Genomic DNA, 14905 nt, shown 5'->3' with positions numbered 1-14905 from the left:
CCCCTGCCAAATCGATCATTTCATGAGGGCATAATCTGTAAAAGATTCCCCTGGTTGAATGTTTCAACTCAGTACTTTTGCTGCTCTGACACTGAGACTTGTCCCATTGTCACATAAGATGGTGATGTACAGAGAACAAGGTCTGGAGCTCAGGCTGCCTGGCCCTCCCCTGTTCACTACTCAGGGTTGAATCTTCTGTACCTCATTCTCTGAATCAGGAAATCAGGAGCGGAACCTCTCTTCTGAAGTTGTGTTGAAGCACATATGTACACGTACACACCCCCCCCACACACAAACTGCACGTACGCACACCCTCCCACACACAAACTGCTCTAAAGAGTATGTGCAGTTTGCCCACTTAAGAAACAATTCATAAACACTCTTGAATCCCCCAAAAGAAGTATAGTAAAGTATCCCCCAAATGAGAGGTAGAAGGAAAGAAGTTTCTAGAAGCAAAGTAGGACCCTATTCACAATCAAACTAAAGGGAAGGAACCAAGGATAGCCAGAAGGGAAACTCACAGTTCATAGAAAATGAAGAGTGTAAGCCACAGAATCAGAGAAGAGAATGCAGCAAAGGGCGGGGGGTTGGCTGAGTGGTTGAAACTTCTGGAATGAAAAGTTCTGGACAGGAGTGAAGCCTGGCATGGACTCAAGCCCCAGGCATCCCCCAGGAGTTGGTGGAGAACCAGATTCCCTAGAGAAGACAATCTGGTCAGATATAACCTGTTGTTCTCTGAGAAAGAGAAGTTCCAGTGTGACCGCTGCTCACCACAGTGACCCAAGGCCCAGTGACAGGATGCCTGCCCTGGGCCCTGACAAGTCCCACCTGGGAGAGCGTCTGCCCTGCCTCAGGGCCAGTTCAGGCCTGCCATTGTACACAACAGCCCTTGTTTCCTCCTCTAACAAGCAGCTCAATATCCAACCACCATGGGAACCCAGTCCGAGAGGCACAGGCACGATGGAGGGGAAGCTGCCAAGGCAAGCATTTGGAAAGGAGCTGAGATCACAGCAGGCAAAGCAGCCATGAGGGTGTGTCTGCAAGGAGTCTTTTTAGCTGGGTAAGGGAAAGAGGCCAGTGCAGGTGGGCAGGGCACTTCCATAACCAATTTGAACATCTAATAAAGCTGCCTGTGGTGGATAGATGGCTTCTGATTTGACATCTGCAGCAGAATAAGGGGCTGCAAATTCAATGAACAGTCTCTGGCCAGAGAAAAAAGGTCAAAAGCTTAAGTTTCTGTACTTCCAGTGGTTCCTAGTATCTCCAGTAAGTATACTAAATTAAAAGACATCCTAGGGTTTTCCCTCCTTCTCTTCCCTCTCAAAGGCATTTGTGGTCCCTATGGAGTTCACAACCCCCTGTAAGGCAGTCGCCACTTCTCAAACTCCTTGCATCCGCTGCAATATTTAGGCATCATGCCAGGAATCCATGACTGGTGCCTATAATCCTTGGTACTCAGGGAACTCAGATCTGGAGGATCACCAGTTGAGGCCATTCTGGGAATACAAGTCTGTGGATTCAGCTTGGGTACACCTTTACAGACGTAGGTATTTTCTCTGTCTTGCCACAGCCACCACGGTATGCCCCCCCCTCCCCAAACAGAAGGTCCTGTCCACACAAATGTGTTCACGGTGAAAATGGACACTCAACTGGTGCCCATCAGAGGCAGAGCTCAAGCTCATGGTCCGTGGCTAAGTATGAGAGCCTAGGAAAGAATCCACAGGTGCTCTTAGAGTGACTACATAGCGCAAAGTTCCTAACTCCATGGGGGAGGCGGGGTCTCAGAACTTCAACTCTGTAACACATGATCAAACCATATCACTCTATACCCCAAATTGAAATTCTGCATTACCCTGAAATGCATTACTACACTGGGGGTTGGGGGGGGAAGGGAGATAATCTGAGCCATCAACCAATGATAGGTAGAGTTGAATAAACAAGAGAAGGGGAAAACAATTTCAATGATTTCCACACTGCAAGTGTCCAAAAGATAGGGACTATGGAACCTTCCTATCTCCACCATTCCCTACGAATATTCTCATCACTTCTTTCAGAATTCCAAATGCGACAGAAAGAACTTCTCACTCCTATCAGAGGACTGAAGAAGCACAGGTCCTGAGAAGTCAGGTGCCTTGGTCCTTCAAGTTCTATGAAATAGACTTCTAGATTTCTCCACATCTATGCCTGCATTGCCTGGTTTGGCTCTTGTTTGGAGCAAAATTCTAAGCAACAAAGCTGCCTCAAGCAGTCTTCTCTTCTGGGGGGGCAGGGTGAATGTGTGGAGCCCCAGTTGCTAAGAATAGCTCAGACCACCTTGGAAGGAGCTCTGGATCTGAAAGGAAGCCCACTGTGGAGTGTGTCTCCTTCTCCCCAACCCATCTGTCATTATGAATTTCCCAAAGCGCATCAGAGATGGTTCAATGTGTGGAGGCATGTCTTTTCTCCTATTTCCTTTCAAACACTCAGCTACGCCAACTATTTTTCCTTCCCCAGTGAGGTGCATTTTGGTAACTGGATGATGGATAGACCTTACAGAATCCTCTAAGGAAGAAAGAGAGCAGCAAGAGCCAGGAGAACTTGCCGAAAACAGCAAAGAAATGTAGGCAGTTCCCAAAGGAAGATCTCTTTAACCATATACAGAAAAGCACAACTTTCAATTCACATGACTTTCCCCAAGTTTTGTTTTCTAAACTAGGTAACAAAGATTAGAGGGCCAAAAATGACTGGAGGAAATTTTTGTGGGAATGCATGGGTATGGAAACACACTGCCGGGAAGGAGTGCAATCATCCTGAAAGTCTCCATTTCCAAGTCTTTGCAAACTCAAACTCAGGGGCTCTGTTGTCTAATACACAGATAAGCTTCCAAGAAGAGTTTTTGTATTTCAAAGAAAACTCTCCAACAATGATTGTTTCTTTTTTTTTTTTTTTTGGGTCCGGTCATGGGGGCTGAACTCTGGGTCAGGGCGCTGTCCCTCAGCTCTTCAGCTCAAGGCTAACGCTCTACCACTTGAGCCACAGCGCCATTTCCGGCTTTTTTTTTCTGCTTATGTGGTGCTGAGGAATCGAACTCAGGGCCTCGAGCATGCAAGGCAAGCGCCCTACCACTGAGCCACCTTCCCAGCCCAATGATTGTTTCTTAAAAAAAAAAAAAAAGAAGTAATTATCTATGGGTTATAGAGTGTGGTTGTTTAAAATTATTTTTCTTATTTGTTCATAACAAATAAGAAAACATGACTTTTTTATTAGTATTTTGATGGGGTTGCACCCAGGGTAACAATTCCAGAAGTCAGGTTACAAGTACAATGCTTCCTGGGTGATGCCCCCCTCCCATCCCTTATTTGTGGAGCTGCTGCTCTGTCTGGAGACAATAGGAGGAACTAGTTGTGGCCAGAACAAGTCAAGCCTTGTGCCTTCGTGGAGTTTAATATAGTCTCTACTTGAGAAAATCATAAACTTACGTCGTAAGGGCAACTTGCTACCTAGTTGCCAAAGCAAGCTAAGGTGTCCCAGGCACATGGGACGGACCAACCAACCCATCCACAGCTGAGTCTCAAGCTGACTTCCATCCTCACGGTTCAAAAACCTCACAAAACCCAAATGTGTCTATGATAGTCACCGCCCGAAAACAGATACACTGAAGCTACATAGTCCAGTCCTCTACCCACTCATCAGGAGCTATGCCTGCCCCTAAGCACAGAGTCATTACCAGTCCTGATTCCTGACCAGTTCTGACCTTGCTTGGCCTCACACTGCCATTTGCTGATGACCAGGGTCCCTTCCATTTACAGCAGCCATGAGGATGTGTCCGCAGTGAGCCTCCAGCTGGACTCCAAGGAGTTGGGGGGGGAGGGAGAATGAGTGCCGTGGGCAGCTGACATTAATGATCCAAGTATGCATGAGAGGTGCTGATGGGTCAGCCTGGAAGCCGTATTTGAAAAATAAATAAAGCAAACAGGGCCGGAGGCATTGCTCAGATGGTATAACTTCTGTCTAGTAAGGGCATGGCCCTGACTTCAAAGCCTAGCATGCAAAGAAAAACAAAATGATGGCAGTCATGTCCTGACCCTTTCACTGTCTGTTACGCAGTGCTGGGCTGGGTGACCCCAATGGGCTGTGACACACAGCCTGCCTCTGGGACTGGAAGCCTAGACTTCAATCTGGTGGCCTCATGCTCTTCCTTAGCTTTTTCTTCCAAAGCTGGCATTTTACCACTTGAACCACACTTCTACTTGAGCTGGCATTTTTGCTGCCAGATAGTAAAAAAGAAAAAAGAAAAAGAAAGCCCAGAAGTACTTAGTCCTTAACAATGGTAAGGAAATAAATATAACACTTTATTTAATCCTTCATGCCATTTAAATGTAGTTTATCTACCCAGAAAACAAACACAAGTACTTCCCAGGTGAAAAAGGTGAACTATGTCCTTTGTCATGTAAATTTGTGCCCCCCCCCCACCACTACCACTGTCAACATAAGAAAAGGAGTGGGCGCTGGAGAATCATCCCTTCAAATCAGACCAGGTGAAGACTAAGTTGCTGTTCCAGGCCCGGGACTAGAGAGAGGTGAATGCGGAAGGGACTCCATTTCATATTGCACATTGGCGTGAATGCAGTCTCAGAGAGTGAGCTTGGATGCCCTGCTGTTGAAACTCCAATAAGAAGAGGACAATGCAACTCCATTAGCCACCGCCCTGCCTCTGGACATTTCCATCCTTTCATTAAAAATGAAGCTGGCAAAAGCAGAACTCTACCCCATGAACAGTCACGATGTTATTTTCAAGCGCGTTCCTCCCTTGCTTTTCCTTCCGCGGGGCCCTGGACAGCCAGGATAGAGCTCCTCCCCAGCAGGCTTCACAGTGGCCCTGTGGAGTGCACAGAGGTGCCCTGAGGAGCAGCGAGCAGGAGTGGGACCAGACCTCTTCTCCCAGCCTCCCTCTCCAGTCCCCTCTCCTTCCCACCTCCAACTGCATTCTAAATCCCAATGGCCTAAATTAGCCCTGGGGTACATGTCACACCAAGAGCAGAGAGGGGGTACAGGTCACACCAAAAACAGAGAAGGGATACAAGTCACACTACCAAGAGCAGAGAGTGGACAGAGTCATACCAAGAGCAGAGAGGAGGTACAGGTTACACACTGAGAATAGAGAGGGGTACAGGTCACACCACTGTGAGCAGAGAGCATCCCATGGGGAGGGGAGAAGATGGCACCCACCAAGGCTGATGAGCAGGAAACCAAACCACACTCCCGCAAACAACTACACACACACACCAAACAACCACACACACACACCCCAAACAATCATAAACATCCCAAACAACCACACACATCCCAAACAACCACACACACCCCAAACAACCACACACCCCCCAAACAACCACACACACCCCAAACAACCACACACACCCCAAACAACCACACACACCCCAAACAACCACACACACCAAACTCAGCAGCATTGCTGTTTTGAGACACATCTGCCTGGATAGTCTTCCATCTCCATGGACCAAGAGTGAGGCTAAGGCTTTGGGCCTAGTCAGGGCTTGGACCTCGACTGTCAATAAATAAGCCATATATGCTGCTCATCCGATGATGTCAATTCGCCAACACAATCACTGGGTGCATCTAAGGTTTGGGCTCAGTAGGATCACAGTGGGACAACACATCCTCAGCTACATGCTGGTGGCTGGCACCTATCATCTCAGCTACTTAGCAGGCTGACATTAGAAGGATCAAGGTTCTAGGACAGACCGGGCAGAAAGGTCCTCAAAACGCTATTTCTGGGGGAGAAAAACAGTGCGGTGACATGGGCCCCTGAGTCCAACATCACCAGTGAACCTAGAGGAGGTGGGTTCAGACTCAGTCATACAACATTGGCAGAAAGCAAAGGAAGCCTGGAGGCAAGGTTCAAGTGGTAAAGCATCCGTATAACAAGTGCAAGGCCCTGAGTTTAAACCCTAGGATCACCAACATTTTATTTTATTTTATTTGAGAACATACTGTACAGAGGGGTTACAATTACATGGGCAGGATAATGCATACATTTCTTACCAAGCATTGCAGCCTCCTCCTTTGTTTACCCTTCACCTACCTTCCCAGCCTCCCCCCTCCCCCGCACCCAATCATACCCCCCCCCACACCGACATTGTAAAGCTGGTTTTGACATGACATTTTGTACTTCTCATTGTTGCAACAGGTCCACCTGAATCCTTAAACGACTTGTTTGTCCCCATCTCCTCCACATGTTATACTGACATCAAATATAGTGAAAGCGGGGGTTACACTGTGGGGGAGGGACATACAAAGCAACAAAGAAATAATCTTATAAATGCGTTAGAAACACATGCATGAAAGAAACGAAAACATTAAAATACATATTTAAGGGTTCATTTTCCTAACATCACATTATCTGACCTTTTCGCTTGACTCATACCTATACTAGATATTGCAAATAAGGGAAACCATGGGACCTATGTTTCTTTGGGCCTGGCTTACTTCACTTAATATAATTTTTTCCAAACCTTTCCATTTCCTAACAAATGGGGAAATGTCATTCTTTCTGATGGAGGCATAGAATTCCACTGAGGATCACCAAAATTTTGAACAGCAAAAATGAGCAAAGTGTGCTCATTTTAGGGCTTATCCTGAGCCAAACCCCAGCATACAGGCTTGCATAACCCTCATTGCAACCTTGTGTGTCTTTACTTGACGTCTGAGAAAGAGTGGCTCCGAACGCAGAAACACTTTGCGATTCTACAGATGGAACTCAATCCCAGCTCCCTAAAAAGAGCTGTGGGTGAAGTGTGTCCTTTCTCCTCTGGACCAGGGTTGACATGGTCTCAAGGCCTGGTCCGGCCACATCTGTAACATTCACGGGTCAGGGAGTGTGGCCCTGTGTGTGCTCTCTCTACCTCTGCGGTTCAGACAGTTAACATGGCCTAGAATTCCAGCTTTTGAGCCAGATGGCCTGATGTCCCCACCTGGCACATCAAGACACTTACATTTCAGTCTCATCACTTGTGGCCTGAAAATAGCAACACAGTCCAATGTATGGAAAAGAAGAAGGAAGAAAAAGATGGGAACGTCTCCCCCAAAGTTTCAAAGGCTCCTCAAGTTGACAACAGAAGGCAATAGGAGACTCAGCATGAGAATGTGGCACCCAAAATAAAGGCCTTTATCAAAAACTTCACAGTGGATGGGGAAACTGAGTCTCCAAGAGGCAGACGGTGACCCTAGGCTCTTCCTGCCCAGGGGTAGGTAGAGACGTGGGCTGGAGCTTGAAGTATCTGTGCGCCTGTTTTAACCCAGCCAGCACGTGGGTCAGGACACTGGTCCTCTTATACAACATCCTCCACTGCCTCCCCCAGTCCAAAAGGTGGGATGTATGCAGGGTGCACAAAGAATCGGCACTGAGAACAGGCAAATCCCGGGGAGCCCACAACACAGATGCTTCAATGTATATGATGTACATCCTGGAAAATCACACATGCTCTTGAAAGTGCAAAGTCAGACTTCCTCTTCCCTCCCTCTCACTTTCTCTCCTCACAGGCTCAGCCTTATGCAGAGGTGATAAAAATCAGCCTCAGGATCCAAACCAATGTCCTCAGTCCTGCAAAGCCTTCCAGGAGGCAGGGTGGCAGAACACACACAGACACACACACACACACCCACACACACACACACACACACACACAGACACACAGACACAGACACAGACACAGACACACACACACACACACACACACACACACACACACACACACACACACACACACACCCCACCCATCCCAGAGATGGCTTATTGATGCAATTACATGGTTCAAAGCCAGTGGCACCTGATGGGGGAAGAAAAAGACAAAACCAGAAAGGGCGGGATGGCCCCAGCACTACTCCCTGGGGCCGGCTGTACAAGTGCCAAGTGCCTTTTCCTTGTGAACCACAGAGGCAGGTGCGGGCTGGCAAGCAGACAGGACCACAGCCCTGGCAACAGGAGGAAGTGGTAGTTGAGGTTTCCCGGTAGATCTCCTGATCCTCTCTGGACCTCAGGACCTCTCCTAGGCTCCCCAGTGCTTTCCCTCTCTGGTCTGTGCTTGGCCTGCTCCAGAGGGACAGACAGACAGAAGTTAAAAGAGCAAGGTAAGTTTCCTTTCACCCCTACCCCATCTCCTCATCCCTGTCCAGGGGCAGGGAGTACAGAGTTGGACACACAGGGAATCAAGAGCTCCGGGCTGCTGCCATTGGATCAGTGGGAAACTGGGCTGTTTGCATTTCCAAGTGCTGAATGGCCGGCCACTGTGATGTCCATGTTGATAATTCCTGACGCTTTGTATTCCAGCAAATGTTTAATCCCTCACTGATCAATAATCCTCACTAGGCTGTTCTTTTTTCCTTTTTTTAAAGAACCAAATCCCTTTTTACTCTTCAAATCCTTGAATAAAATTAGGCTGCTTTAGCCCTGGATGCGTTATTCCTCAAAGAAGCTGTGTGGTTTCATAACCTCGGTTGGGGTATTTTTAAAGGGGTTGCCTAGACACACTTGCTCTTGGTGTCACCTAACTTGTCTCTGCAATTGCTGTGTGTTATAAATTGGTCTCCTCAGACACTGCTTTCAACACAGATCTACTTTTTTTTCCCTCAAAAGAAGAAAATAATTCAAAGTGAAGTTATTTGCCCTAACTAAACCAGTGAGTCTAATCTTTGCATTCCTGGCTTACACTTAAGACCTTCTGTACAACTTGATTTCTACCTTCCATCTAAAATTTCTTTCCAAAACCATATTGAAAAGAAAACAACTCCATTCCTAGGCCATCTTAAGAAGCTGTACTTCTTTCTTAGAGGCACAGCTGAATGTTTTGGAAAATGCACATGACACATGGAAAGAGACAACGGCTCTGTGCTCACAGGGGATGGGCTGGCAGGGGGGTCTCACAATCCACTCCAGGTCCACCAAAGTTCCACAAACAATGGCAACAGAAAGAAACTGCCCTTCCTCTGTAGCAGCAACCAAAGCAGCAACTTTCACCAAACCTAACCCAAGCCAGGAGTGCGTCCCACACACACCAACCACTTCCACAGTTAGCCCATAAGAGCCCCAGCAGCTCACCACAATATTTATTAGAAAAACACATAATTTGTGGTGGAGAAAGAAGAGTCTCTCATACAAAAAAGAAAAAAAAAAGGGGGGGGGAAGCTCTTTCAAATGCAATTAACCAAAAGACATATTTCCCCTGTGTTTGTAAAGATCACTCTATGAGAAGCATAGTTTTTGTGTGAGAGGAGGGGGGGGAGAGAAATGGGTTATCCCCACTAGTTAAGAAAGACAATTACATTACTGGAGATTACCTTCATCATTAAGGAGAATGGGCTTTATTCATATTTACAGACCTAAGCAGACTTCAGTTTACAGGTCACAAATGAATCTCTTCTCGTCTCAGATGCACATGTGGACACTGACATGGGCTGCTGTTGAGTTGATTGGATAATAATCTTATTCTCAAGCTCCTGCTGGAAAGAAGAGCTCCAGAGGAGGGCAGGAGGGGGAGGGGGAGATGGGTGAGAGAGGGAGGGAGGGAAGCAAGGAAGGAAGGAAGGAAGGGATAAAAAGAAGAATCCAATCATGTATTCTTCCTGGTTGGAAAAAAAAAAGTAACCCCAGTATCCTGGAAGGATTTCAAACACAGGCGAACAGTGTGCAGGAGGGTGTGTTAACAGCATGCCTTAGCGGTGTGGCCTGCCTGAGACACTCTTCCTTCCCATTGGCTGTTCCCGCTAGAAACCCAGACCCATCCCTCCTTTCAGAAGTCAGGAATTCAGCTCCAGCCAAAGTCCAGAAAACATGCTCACACAGGGACAAGGCCCCACCACCGATCCATAACCTTTGAGGTTGTGTCCTACAGTCAACCTGAACAACAGTACATAGGAGTGAATTTTTTCTGCCTTGGGTTGTGTTCCCAGCTTTGTGTCTGTTCTAAACTGAAGGTCCATCAAAGAAAAGAAAAATAGACAGCTTTCTTTAGAGAGAACATGCTGTCCTAAATGCTGGGGAGAAAGAACTTTCTCAATCAGGCTTCCAAAACCAGATCTGAAACGTTGTCTATATCTTAAAATCCACCCAGGTGATTTTTTAAAAAAAACTCTGTGCCAAAATAAAGTAAAATCCCCAATTAATATGTGTCCTTTTGTGGACTTAAGCTATATCTCCCTCTGAAATGCCACATACCAACGCACCCTTTGAAAAGCTGTTCAGAATCACTTGGAGCAGCAATATCTAAGCAGTATACAAATATGCATTCAGGTGACAGGATGACTAAGTTTTCTTTTTCAAACAATGTTTTTCTCCCTAACTTCTTTTAAAGCAGATTAATTTTTGAGAATCTGAGAAGATATAATTCTTGCTCATAAGAAAAAAAAGCAACAAAAAATTGAAGGTGGGACAGAAGAAATGGAGAAAAACATTTTATTTTAAAAAATAGTAATAATAAAATATTTTGTGGCCCATTCAGTATTTCCCATATATAATTTATTAAAATTAGATGAAATTATGAATATTAAGTGCTCATTTGAACTAAAGTGCTTCCTCTTTCATACATACATGCACACACACACAATTTGTATTGTATCAGTTTCAGAAGGCAACAGAAACTCTAAGGATACAAAGAAATATGGTGTCCCCAGCCTCTAATACAAAGCATGCTGGGCAGCCCTGAGCTTCTGGATTACTGAAAGGTGTTTCTGTGCACATAATAGCAAGGCCTCCACCTCTCCCTCCCTGCCTGTAACTCATTGCACAGCTGCAGGTAGCTGTGGCTCTAGTCCCCTTATCTAAGGTCCTTGGTCCTTGTTCCATAAAGTATTTTCCTTACCACTATTAAATAAATGAGATGTCCTTCCTGTAATTCTAGGTTTCTGTGTTTAGAATGGAGGTGATTTTGTTTTTAATGCTTTGCTGAAGAGGGAAGAATAAAACTGAGCTCTCGCTCCAAGAGTGTTTATTTATGCTATTATAAGAGCAAACTAACTTTTCAGCACTTAGATTAAAAAATCAGTTTGCAAAGGCTAAACAACTTTCCTGTCGCTACCCCAAGAGTGGGGGTAAAATAAAAATATTCATTTGCCCTAAGATGATCACATGAGAGTTGTAAGTCTTCCCCCCACTCGAGAAAAGAGGGTAAAACCTGGGCCATAACCAGTGCCTGAGTCTGCCATGACCTCACCTAGGGGCCTTCAGCCTATGTCTGTGGTGTGTGTGTGTGTGTGTGTGTGTGTGTGTGTGTGTGTACACCAATGCAGACAAAGTCCCTATGTGTGGCCGATGGCCTCATGTACTAGGGTGGCATGGTTCCTCAATAAGTGTAAATTGCATCCACGTCTCCAGATTTGTTTCCATGAACTATACTAGAAAAATGCATCTTAACCAAAGATATATATTATCACAGATACAAGATCTATATATATAGTATGTGATATATCATTGTATGATTCAATTCATACAGAGCTGAAGGCATAAAAATAACTTAAGTGGGGGCTGGGAAGATGGCTCAGTGGTAGAGTGCTTGCCTTGCATGCCTGAGGCCCTGGGTTCGATTCCTCAGCACCACATAAGCAAAAAAGACCAGAGGTGGCGCTGTGGCTCAAGTGGTAGAACGCTAGCCTTGAGCTGAAGAGCTGAGGGACAGCGCCCAGGCCCAGAGTTCAGGCCCTCCTACCGGACCCCCCCCCCAAAAAAAACTTAAGTGGATATTGTTCAAAGTGGTAGTCATTCTGGAAGGTAGCACCCTGGAGAGACCTTAACTTATAAGGAAGGCACTATTTGGAGTGCTGGAAGCGTTCCATTTCCTGATGGGAGTGGTACGTATAGGGGGACTCATGTGTATATTTTGCCACTGGATTTTATACTTTCTAGTATGTGAGTCATTCCTCACCAAAAAGAAAAAAAGAATCTACCAAGTAAGTTCACTGATCATTGATGACTTCTTTAAAATCCATTATTTTTGCCAACTTCAAAAAAAAAATCTGTGAGAAAAAAACGGATTCTTTGCTCTGTTCATTATGAGAACAAAATCAAATGTGAATAATTTAGTGACGGGTTGAGGTTTGACATCTCAAAGCGTTTGGGGCCTAAATTTTTCAGAAGCTCTTGGTTTCACGGTTCACGTTGGCACTCCAGGGCTTCACACCATCAGAATTCAGATATCTGCACTTGGCAATTTTATATGTGGACGTCTACACGTCACATTCTAACAGCACATCAAAACTCATTACATCCAGAAGCAAGTTTGTTATCTCAAAATAGGCACCTTCTTAACCACCCGCCCCCACCAAATTCCTTCACCTTGTTCTATTTTTGTGTCAGAGAGTTTCTCTTTTTCTCATTACCCACTTGGAAATTTGTCTTTGAGTAACTCAGCTGTGCTTTCATACTGACTTTCCACATCTCTCATATCCTACTCTTGGCCACCCCTCCTATGAGCGTATTAGCAATGAACGCCTAATTAGTATTCTGGTTCCTGTCTCTGCCTCCACAGCACCACCGGGGAAATCTTCCCTCTGTGCTCCTGACAGTCCTCTGCTGCTGCAGCACAAAACCCGTCCTCAATGTGACATTCAAGGTCTCCTCTAGCCTCCTCTCCCCACGCCTCCACCGCAACCCTACTGTCCCTCTGCACCTCATCAGCACAGGAAGGGACCGGGCATATTCCTCCCCCACCACCCCTGCTCGTGCCTCGAATCCTTCCTTTCTATGATATCCAAATATTGCATACCCCCTAAAGACAAAACATTCACTGTCTCCCTGAGATGATTTCTGTGAAATGGTTTTCCCCATTGAAGTACCTGTGTGGTTCTATCAGTGGTCAGGCAGGTAATTCTCACCTATGCCAATGTCTCCCAGTGTTCGCTGCACCTTTTATATTGTGGTTTTGTTATCAGTGGTGGCACACGTCAGTTTATAAATACAATGCACCTTGATCATGCCACTCCTTCATCATTCTCTCCCAACCTTCCCAAAACCAGCCCTGTTCTCAATTCTTGGTTTCACAGAATACATATTAAGTATTATAGTTGCCTTCCTCTCTTCATTCATCCACCCTCCCTCCCCTTGACCTACTCATACCTTTAAAGTGCCAGTTTCCTGGTATTCATTTCATTGGACTATGAGTTTGTTTTCCTGAGGAATTTTACCATCCGAATTCTCCCCTGCAAATACCATACTTCAGTTAATACATCTGTGTACACTTGCATACAAACTGTGTCTGTTTAATTGTACACTTACGAATTAGTTTCTCATTTCCATGTGTGTAAGGCCTTGTCTTCACAAAGTAAAATAATAAAATTTCCAAGTTGAAAATTATATTAAGTGAAGTAAGCCAAGCCCAAAGAAACATAGGTCCCATGGTTCCCCTTATTTGCAATATCTAGTATATGTCTGAGTCAAGCAGAAAAGGTCAGATGAGGTGATGTTAGGGAAATAAACCCTAAGATATGTATTCAAATGTTTTCTTTCATGCGATTGTTTCTAACGCATTTATAAGATTATTTCTTTGTTGCTTTGTATGTCCTTCCCCCACAGTATAACCTATGCTTTCACTGTATTTGATGTCGGTATAATTTGTGGAGGGGAAAGGGAAAAACAAGTCATTTAAACGGGGATACAGGTGGACCCATTGCGACAATGAGAAGTACAAGTTGTCATGTCGAAAACGAACTTTACAACTTCGGTGGGGAGGGGGCGGGGAGGATTGGGGAAGGGGGGGGATGTGAAGGGATGGGTAGGGGAAACAAAGGAGGAGGCTACAATGCTTGATAAGAAATGTACTCATTATCTTGCCCATGTAATTGTAACCCCTCTGTACAGTATTTTCACAATAAAAAAAATGTAAAAAAAAATTTCCAAGTTGATGAACTCCAAAGCCAAGTGTTATTTTTCTCTATGACTCAAGTGTCTCAATGAAGATCTGCTCAGAAGTCGAACTCACAAATTACTAAGTAAGAAACATCAGCAGGGAATCTGTGTTATGTTTGCATTGCATTTAAAATGTCCTTACTAGGATATATATCAACAATAGAATGATGATCTTTTATGTTTGCACAGGCTTTTATGCTCCACCTAAAGTATCTCCTGATTCCCCTACCTTTCAAGTGAAGACAACAGCTTTTATTGGGGCGATTTTTTTTGGGGGGGGGGTCCAGTCATGGGGCCTGAACTCTGGGCCTGGGTGCTGTCCCTCAGCCCTTCAGCTCAAGGCTAGCACTCTACCACTTGAGCCACAGTGCCACTTCCGGCTTTTTTCTTTTTGCTTATGTGGTGCTGAGGAATCGAACCCAGGGCCTCAGGCACGCAAGGCAAGAGCTCTACCACTGAGCCACCTTCCCAGCCCTGGGGCCATTTAACAGAGCAAAGCCACATTCTGGAGACAGATAGTCCAATTTCCTTTGGAACAAAGAGACGAAGTTCTCCAACTCTGGCAGACCTGTTCACGTGATTACCTGACGCTGAATTACTTAACTTCTTGTGTAAAAAGATGGGGCTGCAGAGGTGCCCACCTCCTATGTGTTGTGAAGATGATTTGAGGAAATGCCAGGCATCAGGTGCTATGCAGAGAAGAAAGTCATCAGGGGCAGAACTCCCATGCTGCACCCAGAACCTCCCCCTACACCTCACCCCCACTACGCCCCCCACTGCTCCCACCGCACCCCTCCATCCCCACCGTGTGGGCCTCCCCACTCCCGGCTGGCCAGTCACCCCCTGACCTGGGCCGCCCTCTCGCTGGACCAGACACCCCTCCACCACTAATGGGATCCTGGCTGCACAAGGCCTCTGTCGGCTCTGCAGGCCGGGGAGACAGCGCCCTCCAGCGGCCACCTGCGGAGCAGCACCTGCTGCCCTGTCCAGGGGGGCGGGCGGGCCCAGAGC

General features: G+C 46.0%; 1 long non-coding RNA gene across 1 annotated transcript; it reads right to left on the bottom strand.

Moving 5' to 3' along the window:
- Positions 1 to 6140: 6140 nt before the first annotated feature.
- Positions 6141 to 14635, bottom strand: LOC138811176 (uncharacterized). The gene is made up of 3 exons (XR_011367329.1): positions 14536 to 14635; positions 13106 to 13188; positions 6141 to 9495 (listed from the first exon to the last, which is right to left on the bottom strand). It is a non-coding gene; the product is annotated as an uncharacterized lncRNA (long non-coding RNA).
- Between the last annotated feature and the right edge of the window lie 270 nt (positions 14636 to 14905).

This window comes from Dipodomys merriami, unplaced genomic scaffold (assembly GCF_024711535.1).
Source record: "Dipodomys merriami isolate MVZ:Mamm:240054 unplaced genomic scaffold, mDipMer1.0.p SCAF_1043, whole genome shotgun sequence".
Taxonomy (NCBI): Eukaryota; Metazoa; Chordata; class Mammalia; order Rodentia; family Heteromyidae; genus Dipodomys; species Dipodomys merriami.
The sequence above is the reverse complement of the archived record's forward strand: the minus strand, read 5'-3'. Positions and strand labels throughout refer to the sequence as shown.